The 15,384-nt window shown below is 49.3% G+C and overlaps 1 pseudogene; it reads right to left on the bottom strand.

Moving 5' to 3' along the window:
* Positions 1-11,766: 11,766 nt before the first annotated feature.
* Positions 11,767-13,161, bottom strand: LOC127566909 (PACRG-like protein; annotated as a pseudogene).
* Positions 13,162-15,384: the final 2,223 nt, after the last annotated feature.

Raw genomic sequence — 15,384 nt, 5'->3', positions numbered from 1 at the left:
TCAATGGGGATGTCACATTTTGGGGGGTAAGTATCTATCCCAGGACAGTGGGGAGAACTCTCCTTCAAAACAGTCCCTTGGGATCTTTTACATCCAATAAGAGAGCAGCAGGGCCTCGGTTTAACAACCTTTCCCTCAATATCAGCAAAACAAAAGAGCTGGTCATTGATTTCAGGAAAGGGGGCGGTGCACAGGGTCCTGTTTACATCAACGGTGCTGAGGTCAAGAGGGTTGAGAGCTTCAAGTTCCTAGGAGTGAACATCACCAATAGCCTGTCCTGGTCCAACCATGTAGACGCCACAGCCAAGAAAGCTCACCAGCGCCTCTACTTCCTCAAGAGGGTAAAGAAATTTGGCATGTCCCCGTCGACCCTCACCAATTTTTATCAATGCACCATAGAAAGCATCCTATCCTGATACATCATGGCTTGGTATGGCAACTGCTCTGCCCATGACTGCAAGAAACTGCAGAGAGTTGTGGACACAGCCCAGCGCATCACAGAAACCAGCCTCCCCTCCATGGACTCTGTCTACACTTCTCACTGCCTCAGTAAAGCAAGGTGCCAATGCGTTCACCCCTGTCCCGCCTGAGAACCGGAAAAGTGGCCAAACATCTTGCCCTTCCAAACTTGTTACCAATTTCCATTCAGATGTACAAATACAGTCACCAAAGAGTTGCCCAAGTAGTCAAAGTCCCCCGAATTACTTCAGAGGCACTGAGGTGTGAAATGAGCACAGAGGCAACAAGCTCTAGAACTGCTCCTTCCAAACCTCTCCCTCCTTAAAACCTACCGACATAAGGTCACCGGCCCTAACATCTCCTTGGACTTGGCATCGGGTCTTATTTATTAATGTCGACGGCCTTGAGATATTTTGGCTGTGTTGAAGCCACAACATAAATGGGAAGAAGTTGTTTTGAAAAGATCTTCCCCGCAGTTAACCAGAACTTATCTCTGATGGAAACAGATGTTTTCAGATATGTACCTGGCCTGCTTGGACAAGCCACTTGGAGTCCCCCGTCGCACCACAGGGCAAAAATAATACGTTCAAAAATTCCAGTGAAGCCAAGTACACACATCGCATTTCCTGTTTTGTCTTGGTTTTAGCAATTGTCCCGGCCTTTGTACTGGAAGGTAAGTGAGCTGTTGTATAATCAGTAGTTTAGTCTTCCTCTTACTCATTCCCCAAGTCTTTGAAGTATGCTATGATCATAGGTTTTCATATTCTGCAGGTAACCCTTTCATGTCATTCTTTGGTCTACTGTTAACCATGGCAGAGGTTGATGGAATTATTTAATCTTCCATACTCCAAAAAAAGCATAGAAGGAGTCCATTCGGCCCATCATGTCTATGCCGGCCAACAGAGCAATATAATTCTCCCACTAATTTTCCACTATTCTCCCCACATTCCAATCAACTGCCCCCCCGGATTCCACCTACACACTAGGGGCCAATTAACCGACCAAGCCGCACGTTTTTGGGATGTGGGAGGAAACCGGAGCACCCGGAGGGGAAACACACAATGACAGGATTGAAACTGGGTCACTGCTATGTCACTGTACTGCCCTTACGTCTCATCCAGAATAAAGAACATTCATTGTTTAGAGACAAACACTTGTACATTAAGAGCAGTAATTGAACTGAAAACTGCTGGTTTTAATCTGTTTTCTGTTAAATGTGCCTTAATAAGTCCATGTTATAGTTTTCCGGGGTTGATGGAGTTTCCCCGGGGGAAGAGAATTGCTGGAAACGGCTTGGGGGAGGGAGGTTGGGGGGTGGGGTGAGGGTTGGAGGGATGTTGATGGACTCCGGATCAACAGCCCAACGTGGTAATGGCGCCACGTGAGAAATTGGACTTTTATCGGCTCCGACCCCTGTGGGCCTCTGTCTTTGAACTGGCAGATGGTGCAAGGCATGGCGCAGTGAGCCTGTCCGGAGTCAGAGCACTGAGTCTCCACCTGAGGACTTGGCACGTAATCCAGGCTGACACTGCACAGCACCGAGGGAGCGCTACACTGTCACAGGAGTCGTGTTTCAGATCAGCCGTACAACTAACCCCCCCATTCACGGGAAAGCAGCCAGCATAATCAAGGACCCCTCCCACCATGGCCATTCTCTCTTCTCCCCCCTCCCGTCAGGCAGAAGATACAAAAGCTTCAGAACACGTACCACCAGGCTCAAGTACAGCTTCTATCCCGCTGTTATCAGACTATTGAATGGATCTCTTGTACAATAAAGATGAACTCTTGATCTCACAATCTACCTCATCTTGGCCCCTGCACCTTATTGTCCACCTGCACTGCACTTTCTCTGTAGCTGTAACACTATATTCTGCATTCTGTTTTACCTTGTACTACCTCGATGTACTTATGTACAGCATGATCAGTCTGGATGGCATGTAAACAAAAGCTTTCCACTGTATCTCAGTACACATGAGTTTAATAAACCAATGCCATTTGCCACTTTTAAGGATTGCCTGTGCACAAGTTTCTTTTTCTTTCGATATAACTTCAGTTTTGCAATGGATACAAGAAACATTTTAACACGTGAGTGTTTAATTTAAGAAGCATCATCTCGTGGAACAACAACTTGGACTTACATAATGCCTTTAACATGGTTAATCATCCCAAGACACTTCACGATGAAAGCAGATATTAAGGCAAATGATCGAAAGCTTAGTCAAAGAGACAAGTGTTTAGAAATTCCTTAACAAAGGAAGGAGATGGATTGGAGTTTTAATATGGAGCTTGGGGCCTTTGTGTCTCGATGTACAGTACATATGACTAATAAAGATGTCTTATCTCTTATCTCCTTGGGCTGTGTTGTGAGACATTTGTTATACACAGCACCTGATGCTCACTGCCACTGACTATAACGTGACTGAATATTGAGGTTTGTTCTGTTTGCTGACTGTCTAACAGACAAAATGGTTCAAAAATAACTCAGTGGCTGTGAAACATTGCAGACCCGCTGCCGTGTGCTGTAAACACAAAATTTGCTGTTTATTTTGAAGTTATTTCCAAATGAGAATAAATCGTGGATGTTGTCTCTGGTTTCCCGATACCCCCGATGCAAAGGTTGGATGTCCCTAACCACCTGCTTTTCGCTGCAAAGAACTGAGCAAAGAATGTGCTACAGTCAACAGGAACAGCTCAAGGTTCCCAGACTGACTTCAGTGTGGCATTAGGCATGACCGCCTCATCAATTTGTTACATGGAGAAGTTGTCAGGGCTCTTCACCTGCAGCCTCAGGGCTGGGTGTCAGTACTGTGTTATTAACTCTAAGGTCTTACTGATCTGTGAAAGATGGTGTACTCCGTGGCAGAGGCTGTGAAATAATTTCTGAACTATCTTCAATAAAACAAATTTTTAAATAACTAGCATCATGAGACAAGGCTCAGTCTACAGGCTGGGACAATTGTCGAAAACCAAGACCAAAAGAAATCCATCACATGTTCAAACTCTGTTGCTCATTGGAATTTCTCAAAGTGTTTTTTTTGCACTGGGGTGCTCAATGAGACTGTTGAGCATTGTGGCTGGTGAAATTCACCCAGTCCTGAGTGAAATAAGGACAGAAAGTCTGACCACAATCTTTGAATCATTCCAAAACAGCGGCACAGGGTTCAAGAATTGGAAACGTTACACCTTTATTCATGATAAAACCTTGCCGTCACTGGCCAACTGGCTAAACGCAGTCAGTCTGGCAAGCTTTAAAGCAATCATCCTGGTAAATTAGTTTACTATTGTCACATGTACCGAGGTTCAATGAAAACTTTGCTTTGCACGCCATCCATACAGATCATTTCATCACATCAGTGCACTGAGGTAGTACAAGGGAAACCAATAACAGAATGCCGAATGAAGTGTTACAGTTACAGAGAAAGTGCAGTGCAGGCAGACAATAAGGTGCAAGGGCCATGACAAGGTAGATTGTGAGGTCAAGAGTTCATTTTATCGTACTAGGGAAATATTCAACAGTCTTATAACAGCGGGATAGAAGCTGTCCTTGAGCCTGGCGGTACATGCTTTCAGGCTTTTGTATCTTCTGCCCAATGGGAGGGGGGAGAAGAGAGAATGTCCTTGGTGGGTGGGGTCTTTGATTATGTTCACTGCTTCACCAAGACAGCGAGAGGTAAAGACAGAGTCCATGGAGGGGAGGTTGGTTTCCATGATGCGCTGGGCTGCGTCCACAACTCTCTGCAGTTTCTTGCAGTCCCGGGCAGAGCAGTTGCCGTACCAAGCCGTGATGCATCCAGATTGGATGCTTTCTGTGGTGCATCGATAAAAGTTGGCGAGTGTCAAAGGGGACAGACTGAAGTGCATTGATAAAGTACCTTTAATAAAGGCCGTATCCCAAAGCACTTCAGAGCAGTGTGATTAAATGGAACTTGTCACTAAGATGAATTAGGACAGGTGACTCTGAACCTGGTTGGCTTCAACTTCCATCCTGCCCTCAGATTCACTTGGTCCGTCTCTGACACCTTCCTCCCCTTTTTGGATCTCCCTGTCTCCATCTCCAGAGAGAGATTATCCACCAACATCTTTTACAAACCCACTGACTCCCACAGTTACCTTGACTACGCTCTTCCCACCCTGTCACTTCCAAGGATGCCATCCCCTTCTCCCAGTTCCTCTACCTCTGCCGCATCTGTTCCCATGATGAGGCTTTCCATTCCAAGACATCTGACCTCCCTTTTTTAGTAAACGGGGTTTCCCTTCCACCATTATCAATGCTGCCCTCACCTGCATCTCCTCAATTTCCCGCATGTCTGCCCTCACCCCATCACCCACTCCCCGACATAACAGGGAAAGGGTTCCCCTTGTCCTCACCTACCACCCCACAAGCCTCTGCGTCCAGCACGTCATTCTCTGCAACTTCCGCCACCTCCGATGGGATCCCACCACCAGGCATATCTTCCCTTCCCCCCCCACACCCGCTTTCCGCAGGGATCGCTCTCTCTGCGACTCCCTTGTCCACTCGTCCCTCCTGACTGATGACCCTCCCGGCACTTATACCTGCAACTGCACTAAGTGCTACACCTGTCCCTACACCTCCTCCCTCACCACCATTCAGGGCCTTAGACAGTCCTTCCAGGTGAGGCAGCGCTTCACCTGTGAGTCCGAGGGTGTCATTTATTGATCCGGTGCTCCTGGTGCAGCTTCCTCTACATCGGTGAGACCCGACGCAGATTGGGTGACCGCTGTGTTGAGCACATTCGCTCCGTCCGCCGCAACAGCCAGGACCTCCCAGTGGCCACCCATTTCAATTCCACATCCCACTCCCATACTGACGTGTCTGTCCACGGCCTCCTCTACTGCCACGCTGAGGCCAGGCGCAGGTTGGAGGAACAACACCTCATATTCCACCTTGGGAGCCTCCAACCTGACGGCTTCAACATCGATTTCTCCTTCTTCCCTCTTCTCCCCCCTTTTTTCCCTCCTCCCCCCCTTCTTTGTCTTCCCTCATTCCTGTGGTCCTCTCACCCCTTCTCCTTCCCCTCCCCCGCTCTCATGACCTGCCCATCTATTCCCCACCTCCTTCCCTTTATTCCATGGTCCACTGCCCTCTCCTACTGGATTCCTTCTTCTTCAGCCTTTTGCCTCTTTCACCTATGACCCCTCAGCTTCTTGCATCTTCCCCCTCCCCTATCCACCTACCTTCCCCCCCCTCACCTGGACTCACCCCTCCCCTGCCAGCCTGTGCTCCTCCCCCTCCCCCCGCCTTCTTATTCTGGCTTCTGCCCTCTTCCTTTCCAGTCCTGATGAAGGGTCTCGGCCCGAAACGTCGACTGTTTATTTCCCTCCACGGATGCTGCCTGACCTGCTGAGTTCCTCCAGCATTTCGTGTGTGTTTCTCTAGGTTTCTTAAAGGCAAATCATATTTGACCAAGTTGCTTGTTGCTGAGGCAATGGGGAAAATAGACACCAGCAGTGCAGTTAACATTGGGTTCACAGACTTGATAAAGTACCCCATATTAGCCTTGTCAGCAAAAAAGAAGTGCATTGGATAAAAGGTGCAACAGCAGGGGATGGCCCAGTGGCGCAGCGGGTAGAGCCGCTGCCTCACGGCTCCAGAGACCGGGGTTCAATCCTGACCTCCGGCGCTATCTGTGTGTGTGGAGTTTGCACGTTCTCCCTGTGACCAGGTGGGCTTCCCCCCGGGTGCTCCGGTTTCCTCCCACATCCCAAAGATGTGGGTGGGTTAACTGGCTGCGGAAGCTCGGTCCCTGGGCCCCAGACACAGTGGCGGGGATGCGGGACGGAGCTGTGCCCTGGGTGCACAGCATCATCCCACGGCCGAATGCGCTCAGGTACAGGTCCTGGGACGGGGGTGGGGTAGGAGGACAGGGGGGACTAGTGGGGGAGGACAGAGGGTGGGCTAGTGGGAGGACGGTGGGGGGGCTACTTGCTGTAGGGTGCACCCTGTGTGTTGATGAGGGGTAGAATCTGTGGGGAATTGATGGGAATGTGAGGAGAATAAATTGGGATCGGTGTAAGTGTGTTACAGGGAAAATCAGTGAGTGATGGGATTGCTCTGTGACTCGATGGGTCTCCTTCTATGTTGTAAGGAAATATGGAACTAACCTATTGCCTTTAACAATTCAGCCATGAGTTACATGGTCAGTTAACATTTTCCAAGAGCAAAGGCAGCACTGGGCACAAAGGCAGGGATGGAATTACACCGGGACCCTGTCCTGTAGACAGGTGTTGGATTTAGTCTGACAGGCTTTTCCCCGCAGCCTTGGAACATTCCTGTCATATCTGTGTCCTTCAAGGTGAGGGCTTAAAAGCTGGTAACTAGGTGCAGGGCAGATAACCTAGCAACAGGCAACACAGAACCTTCAGGTGCCTGCGGAGTGGGCGTGGACCAGTCGACAATCTCTCCGAAGGGAGTGGCAAATGTTTGCCTAAAGCATTAGAAAGATAAGGAGTTCCAGCTCCTTTGTCATAAGATAGCCTTATTCTCACTTTGAACCAGGCCGGAAAAATTTCTGCTGCCTACTAACAATGCTTTTGTAAATACTGCTGAAGTGCGACTTCCAGTGTTGGACACAGCACTCCAGCTAGGATTAACGTGAGTTATATGGGTTTACCGTTGCTCCGTGGCCTTAGGACTGTCTTTATAAAAGCTGAGACCTCACATGCTTGTCCCATGTGGGACATTCTGGCCTTTCACCTCTGATGAGTTGTGCACCGACACCAGCATGCTCCTCAGACTCTCTTCAAGATTATCACAAGATCACAAGATCACAAGACAAGGGAGCAGAAGCAGGCCATTCGGCCCATCGAGTCTGCTCCAAGGAAAGGGAACTAGAAATGAGAAATGGGGAATGGGGGAAGAAGAAGAGAAAAAAAACTATTCTAACCCCAATTACCGGCCTTATCCCCATATCCCTTGATATCCTGACTATTTAGATATCTATCTATCTCTTCCTTGAACGCCCCCACTGATCTGGCTTCCACTGCTGTACGTGGCAAGGAGTTCCACAAATTCACCACCCTCTGGCTAAAGAAATTTTTCCTCATCTCTGTTTTGAAACTGTACCCTCTAATTCTAAGATTGTGCCCTCTGGTCCTGGACTCACCCACCAAGGGAAACAGCCTAGCCACATTTACTCTGTCCTTTCCTATCAATATTTTAAATGTCGCTATGAGGTCCCCTCTCATTCTTCTGTACTCCAGCGAGTACAGTCCAAGAGCCGACAAACGCTCCTCATACTTAAGCCCTTTCATTCCTGGAATCATCCTCGTAAATCTCCTCTGAACCTCTATGTTTGGTTTGCATTCCTACCAAATTGTCCCACTCCATAGTTTCCTGCAGTAAATTTAACCTTCTACCCCATTCATCAGTCTGTGCCTCCTCAAAGTCCTTTTCTAGTTCCCTCACTCGTTGCCACACTGCAGACCCATGGGTGACCAGGATTTCACGCTGCCCTGATACTGCACAGTTCGTGTGCCTAAACACATTACTGAAAGCAGGTCAGTTTCATTTCATTGAGAATTAGTGACAACATCAAAGACTGAAGGGTTTCTGTTGACAAGACTGACCCTGTTGCACTCACGGCTGAAACCTCAACACAGCAAGCTCAAGGTCACTAAAGTCAAGTTCTCTTGTTTTGACAGCAGGGTAAAGGCAGCAAAGCACAGGTGCAAATTCTGGTCTCTTTGGTTTCTTTCGTCACCTGCTCTCAGCATTGGGTAAATATTTCTACTTGATACTAAAATGGCAAAGAGGTGAAGGGACCTGTCAGCAGTCTTGAAGGTGTCCTCAATAGAGGGAGAGAAATGAAAGAGAGAGAAAGAGGCAGAGAGAAAGAGAGCGAGAGAGAGAGAGAGACAAAGAGACAGAGTGAAAGAGAGGAGGCAGAGAGAAAGAGATTGAGAAAGAGAGAGGGAGAAAGAGAGAGAGAGAAAGAGATGGAGAGTGAAAGAGAGAGAAAGAGGCAGAGAGAAAGAGAGTGAGAAAGAGAGGGAGAAAGAGAGAGAGAGAGAAAGAGATGGAGAGTGAAAGAGGGAGAAAGAGGCAGAGAGAAAGAGTGAGAAAGAGAGCGAGAGAGAGAGACAAAGAGACAGAGAGTGAAAGAGAGGAGGCAGAGAGAAAGAGATTGAGAAAGAGAGAGGGAGAAAGAGAGAGAGAGAAAGAGATGGAGAGTGAAAGAGAGAGAAAGAGGCAGAGAGAAAGAGAGTGAGAAAGAGAGCGAGAGAGAGAGACAAAGAGACAGAGTGAAAGAGAAGAAAGAGGCAGAGAGAAAGAGATTGAGAAAGAGAGAGGGAGAAAGAGACAGAGAGAGAGACAGAGAGAAAGAGAGTGAGAAAGAAAGAGAAAGAGCAAGAAAGAGAGAGAAAGGGAGAACAAGTAAGAAAGAGTGAAGAGAGAGAGAAAGAGAGTGAGAAAGAGAGAGGGAATGAGAGAGAGAGAGAGAGAGAGAGGGAAAGAATGATTTACTTGCTGCTTGAGAAAGCTGAGAAATTTAAGGCAGTCGCAACATTGGTCCAAATGCGTTGTTTTGAACCAGGTGAGAGTCAGGAAAAGCTCTGCCGCTTTTCATCAATGCTGGACGAAGGATTTTGCCGAATTGATACTTGTGCTTCTGTTTGCTTGGTTTCCAGGCCCAGACAAGAGTGGCGCCAGGCAGCAGAGAGGTGACCCCATCACTAGCAGACCTTCCCCCAAATTCCCAACGGAAGCTCCAGTGTGGATCACTCCAAGGCCAGGACTGTGAATGTGTGAACCAGCCCAGGCCAGTATTCCAAAAGCACGCTCCAGCCAAGGACCTGCAAATTGGACGATGCGTTTGGAAAAACTGACTCCACTGAGCTTGTCCCACTGAGTGAGTTGGAGTCTGGGAGGAAGTAACCTGGCACTGCTGAGGTTCTGTCCAATGAAGGTGGCAGCCAAGGTGGCATGGGGTCCAAACATTGGGAGTTCCCCTGCTCCCACCCCTGGTGCTCAGTGGGTTTGTGCCAACTACAAATGGAACCAAAGTTGTCCCTGACAAAGGAAAACTGGCGTTTGATTCCCAGATAAGAAGACAAAAGAGACGGCAGATGCTGGAATCTAGAACAAAAACGGAATGCTACAAGTGCTCAGCAGGTCAGGCAGCATCTGTGGAGGGAAGTGGCGTAAGTCGACATTTCGGGTCGAGACCCTTCATCCCTCCTCCCTCAACACCCTCCCTCCTCCTCCCCTCCTCCTCCCCTCCTCCCTCCACACCCTCCCTCCACACCCTCCCTCCTCCTCCCCTCCTCCCTCCACACCCTCCCTCCTCCTCCCCTCCTCCCCTCCTCCCTCCACACCCTCCCTCCTCCTCCCCTCCTCCCTCCACACCCTCCCTCCTCCTCCCCTCCTCCCCTCCTCCCTCCACACCCTCCCTCCTCCTCCCCTCCTCCTCCCCTCCTCCCTCCACACCCTCCCTCCTCCTCCCCTCCTCCTCCCCTCCTCCACACCCTCCCTCCTCCTCCCCTCCTCCCTCCACACCCTCCCTCCTCCTCCCCTCCTCCTCCCCTCCTCCCTCCACACCCTCCCTCCTCCTCCCCTCCTCCCTCCACACCTTTTCACACCCTCCCTCCACATCCTCCTCCCTCCACACCTTCCCCTCCTCTTCCCCCTCTCCCCTCCACACCCTCCTCCCTCCACACCTTCCTCCACACCCTTCCTCCTCCTCCCTCCACACTGTCCCTCCACATCCTCCTCCTCCCCTCCACGCCTCCCTCCACACCTCCATCCTCCTCCCCTCCTCCCTCCACACCTCCTTCCACACCCTCCCTCCTCCGTCCCCTTCCCCTCCACACCCTCCCTCCTCTACACCCTCCCTCCTCCACACCCTCCCTCCTCCTCCCCTCCTCCCTCCTCCTCCCCTCCTCCCTCCACACCCTCCCTCCTCCTCCCCTCCTCCCTCCACACCTCCTTCCACACCCTCCCTCCTCCGTCCCCTTCCCCTCCACACCCTCCCTCCTCTACACCCTCCCTCCTCCACACCATCCCTCCTCCTCCCCTCCTCCCTCCTCCTCCCCTCCTCCCTCCACACCCTCCCTCCTCCTCCCCTCCTCCCTCCACACCTCCTTCCACACCCTCCCTCCTCCGTCCCCTTCCCCTCCACACCCTCCCTCCTCTACACCCTCCCTCCTCCACACCTCCCTCCTCCTCCCTCCTCCCTCCTCCTCCCTCCTCCCTCCACACCCTCCCTCCTCCTCCCCTCCTCCCTCCACACCTCCTTCCACACCCTCCCTCCTCCGTCCCCTTCCCCTCCACACCCTCCCTCCTCCTCCCCTCCTCCCCTCCTCCCTCCACACCTTCCCATCTCCAACACCCTCCCATGGTTGAACAGCCTTTTGTTTCCCTCCCCAAGACTTTGAGAACAAACAAATGAAGAATAATCAAAAACAAGGTGAAGGCACTGATATCCTCAACGGCCGATTTCCACAGAGCGAGACGGCACTAACATTCCTCAGTTCTGATTCAGAATCAGAATCAGATTTATTATCACTGACTTATATGTCATGAAATGTGTTGTTTTGTGACAAAGACATAAAATTACTATAAATTACCAAAATAAATAAATAGTGCAATGAAAAGAACAACAAAGTAGTGTTCATTGACCATTCAGAAATGAGGGATTCACGTTGTCTGGAGCATTCGGGATTACTGCTGCTCTCCTTTGTACTGTGCCATGGGATCTTTTACATACATTAGAGATCAGGCTTGGCCTTGGTTCAAATACACCAGTTGGAAGGCAGCGCCTCCGATCGTGCAGCACTCCCTCAGTACCACGCTGGAGGGTCGGCCTGGATTTTGTGCCCAAGTCTCTGGAATGGCACTTGCCCCCACAACTTTCTACCCCAGAGGTGAGAGTGGGGCGCGCAGAGACAAGGCTGTTCAAAGGCTGGAGAGCTTCAATTCAAGCAACCCCTGAGGGTTGATTTTCCTCCTGGCTCCTGGCAAATCCTGGACAGGCCTATAGCAGGAACTGGAGTGCTGGTCGTGACGCCAACCATAAGCCTGACCAGGATGTCGACCCTGCTCCTTCTCTGAGCCAGGAGCATCCCTGGCATTCCTTGTTTTACTGCCCGCTGTGTGTAAATTCAGGGTCTGAGTTCCCATGGAAGGTTGGAGCTGGGGGTGGGTGGGGTGGGGGCACAATTGTCCTGCTTTATGACCCTGTTGCCCACACAATCCCCCACCCTCCTGGGGAAGGAAGAAGAAAGTTTTTTTCATTTCATATATTTATTTGATTTTGTATACAAAACTGCAGAAAATAAAACAGTACTTCACGTGATCAGACAAAGCTCCTGCAAGACATTCTTGCCATCTGTGGTTTCCATCTGGATACTGAATATACTGACCAAACGCAGTTGTTTTTTTCTACTGTAAATTGAACAATAGGTAGGAATTTTGGATTTAATAAAGACCAGGCAATCCCTTCCGCCACGTTGTTCTCGTCTTTGCAGAGCATCTGTGATCAGCTGTTTAAGATTTTTATCCATCAATCTTTTTGACAGACTAGTCAACAGATGTTTAAGATGGTCATTCACAGCAGGACCAACAACAGCACTCAGCTGGACTCAGCCATGTAATCTCCTCTCAAATACCTCAATGTCTGAATGTGCCAGAGCAGCTTTTAACTTTGGAACCACCTTTGGAACCAAAGGAATAGCCTTTTCAGCAGCATCTTCAACCTGCCGCAGTTCCTCGAAGCCCTCTTTGGCTACAAATGTGTAAGAATGTTTTGCTTATCTTAATCCCTCAGCTAAAATGGTAAGAACCATAGAACCATAGAACCACACAGCACAAAACAGGCCCTTCGGCCCACCATGTTGTGCCGTCCATCAAACCACCCTCACACTATCTAACCCTTTCCTCCCGCATATCCCTCTATCTCACATTCCTCCATGTGCCTATCCAACAAACTCTTGAACCTGTCCAATGTATCTGCCTCCACCACCACCCCAGGCAGTGCATTCCATGCACCAACCACTCTCTGGGTGAAAAACCTCCCCCCTGACATCTCCCCTGAACCTCCCACCCCTAACCTTAAAGCCATGCCCTCTCGTCTTGAGCATCGGTGCCCTGGGAAGGAGGTGCTGACTGTCTACTCTACCTATTCCTCTCAATATTTTATATACCTCTATCATGTCTCCTCTCATCCTCCTCCTTTCCAGTGAATAAAGCCCTAGCACCTTAAACCTCTCCTCGTATTCCATACGCTCTAATCCAGGCAGCATCCTGGTAAATCTCCTCTGCACCCTCTCCAGTGCCTCCACATCCTTCCTATAATGCGGCGACCAGAACTGAACACAAGTACTCTAAGTGTGGTCTAACTAGAGTTTTGTAAAGCTGCATCTTAAACTCAATCCCGCGACTTATGAAAGCCAACATCCCGTAGGCCTTCTTAACTGCTCTATCCACCTGTGAGGCAACTTTCAGTGAACTGTGAATATGAACCCCCAGATCCCTCTGTTCCTCTACACTGCCAAGTACCAAGTAAGGATTGGGTCAAAGAGAATGGTCTCTGATGGCTGCTCCCATTGCAGTTTATGACTAACTGAACCATGAACCAACCTACATGGAATCTCTCTTTTTGCATATGCTGTGGCAAATGCAGATTTTTGGCTCAATGGGAAAGGGGTAGCTTGGCAAAGCAGGTTTGAGGACTCCAGCATCATCGTGTTTTTCATCTAGAATCCAGCATCTGTGGTCCTTTGTCTCTCTAGCATTACAAGTCTTACAAGTTTATAGTGTGCGATGGCTTTCTGCTGGGAGGGGCCTACAGCATGGAGCCTGATAGAAGGATATGGTACAGTTTACGCCTTTGTAAGGACAATGTGCTCATTGTAAATCTGACAGCCTGGAATGTTTACCCCATACCTGGGAATCTGATCCTGCCAGTGCAGGATTATAGAATGCAAATTCTCCTTTTCTTGGCACCGACATTTTGGTCAAAACTGATTTCTGTCAGCTATCTTAATCCCCAAAGGAAGGTGTCTCAGTGGATTAATCAAATTTTATTTTCAAAGGATTAGGATGAGTGAGTTTATGACTTCACTTTTATTGCATGGATGGCTTCTATAAAACAAAACATTCAAAAGACAGGCATGAGGTGAGAGATCTCCAGCTTTGATCTGTTCCTATTTTAGGGTTATTACCAGTTACTGAAAGATACTGTTGTTTGGAAGTGAGGGTTGTCCAGGATAAAACAAGGTCACTAACGGAGGGAGGGGGAGCATGAATGAAGTAGCACTTATATCTGCCTCTTCACACCAGGGCCCCATACCCAACCCACTTCTCCTTTCACTTTCCAGCTGTGGCTCAGCCTGACTGGTTGCATCACCGCCTGGTACGGAGGCTCCAATGTGCAGGATCGAAAGAGGCTGTAGAGAGTTGTAGACTCAGCCAGCTCCATCACGGGTACAACCCTCCCCACCATCGAGGACATCTTCAAGAGGCGGTGCCTCAAGAAGGCAGCATCCATCACTAAGGACCCTCACCATCCAGGACATGCCCTCTTCATGTTACTACCATCAGGGAGGAGGTAGACAAGCCTGGAGACCCACACTCAATGATGCAGGAACAGCTTCTTCCCCTCCGCCATCAGATTTCTGAACGGCCCATGAGCCCGTGAACTCTACCTCGTTATTCCTCTTTTGCCCTATTTACTTATTTTTGTAACTTATAGTAATTTTTATGTCTTGCACTGTACTGCTGCTGCAAAATAACACATTTTACGACATAGGTCAGTGATAATAAACCTGATTCTGATTCTGAACCTCTAAAAGTCAGAAGGTTGTGGGTTCGAGCCCGACCACAGACACTAGAGCACACAATGAAATGACCTTTCTTTACTTCAAAAATAAACTTGATTCATAACAAAAAATATATACAAAAGAATAAACACAGTGCAAAACTCTTTACATTCATGGTCAATATGTTCAGTAGTGTTAACTTTTTTTGAAACCCATAGCACCATTGCCACTCATGTGGCCCCCTGGGGTGATGCACACTTTCATCGTTTGAGGGGCTTCCCCGGAGGACTCAGCCCCTCCACGTGAGGTAGCGGAAGGAGCCCAGACTGCAGTCCTTCCCCACAGAGCCTTTGCATTGGCTGCACCGAGCTTCAGTGTGTCCCTCAGCACAGACTCCTGCAGCCTGGAATGTGCCCTTTTTTCAGGCAAGATCGCTTCTGCTTTTCTCACTGCTAAATAAAGGCACCAGCAACTTGAGTTTATGCAGTGCCTTCAAAGTCGTTAAACATTCACAGGAGGAATTAACTGAAGTTGACACTGGGCCACTTTCAGAGATATTGGGCAGGTGACATTGGAGGTTTTAAAGACCATCTGTAGGAGGAGAGAGCAATAGAGAGGGTTAGGGGGGTATTCCAGATCTTAGGGTCCAGGCTGCCAAGAGGGAACTGATAAAGAGACCAGAACTGAAGGAGGGCAGAGGACACAGATACATCAAGTCCCTTTAAAGGCAAGATTTCCTGGAGTGATAGGTTGTGACTAATATTTAATGGTTGTGCTGTATCATCAGATAAAGAGGTGAAGCATGCTTCAATGGCATCATGCCAGCTGTAGGGCTGAAACACTGTGTCATCAGTACATAACGGCCCACTCACTGGGAAGAAAATCACAGGGAGCCAATTCGACGCAACACTGCAGCATTTCTTTGGTACCTTGTGGCAAAAACGGGGACAGTCAGTGCCAGCATGATATTTCCTTGCTTCCAGGGTCAGTGGAAGGATGGCCTGAGTATTGTGGGACCCCGGTTATGGCTTTTCCCACGGGAACCTGCAATGGTCACACCTTGCTTCGTTCAACAGCTGTATCCTGGCCAGCTGTGAGCAGATGCACATCTGCCAACTCAGGCCTGGCAAGGCTCCCCTGACACAG

Source organism: Pristis pectinata, chromosome X (genome assembly GCF_009764475.1).
Source record: "Pristis pectinata isolate sPriPec2 chromosome X, sPriPec2.1.pri, whole genome shotgun sequence".
Lineage (NCBI taxonomy): Eukaryota > Metazoa > Chordata > Chondrichthyes > Rhinopristiformes > Pristidae > Pristis > Pristis pectinata.
This window is presented reverse-complemented; position numbering and strand designations above follow the sequence as displayed.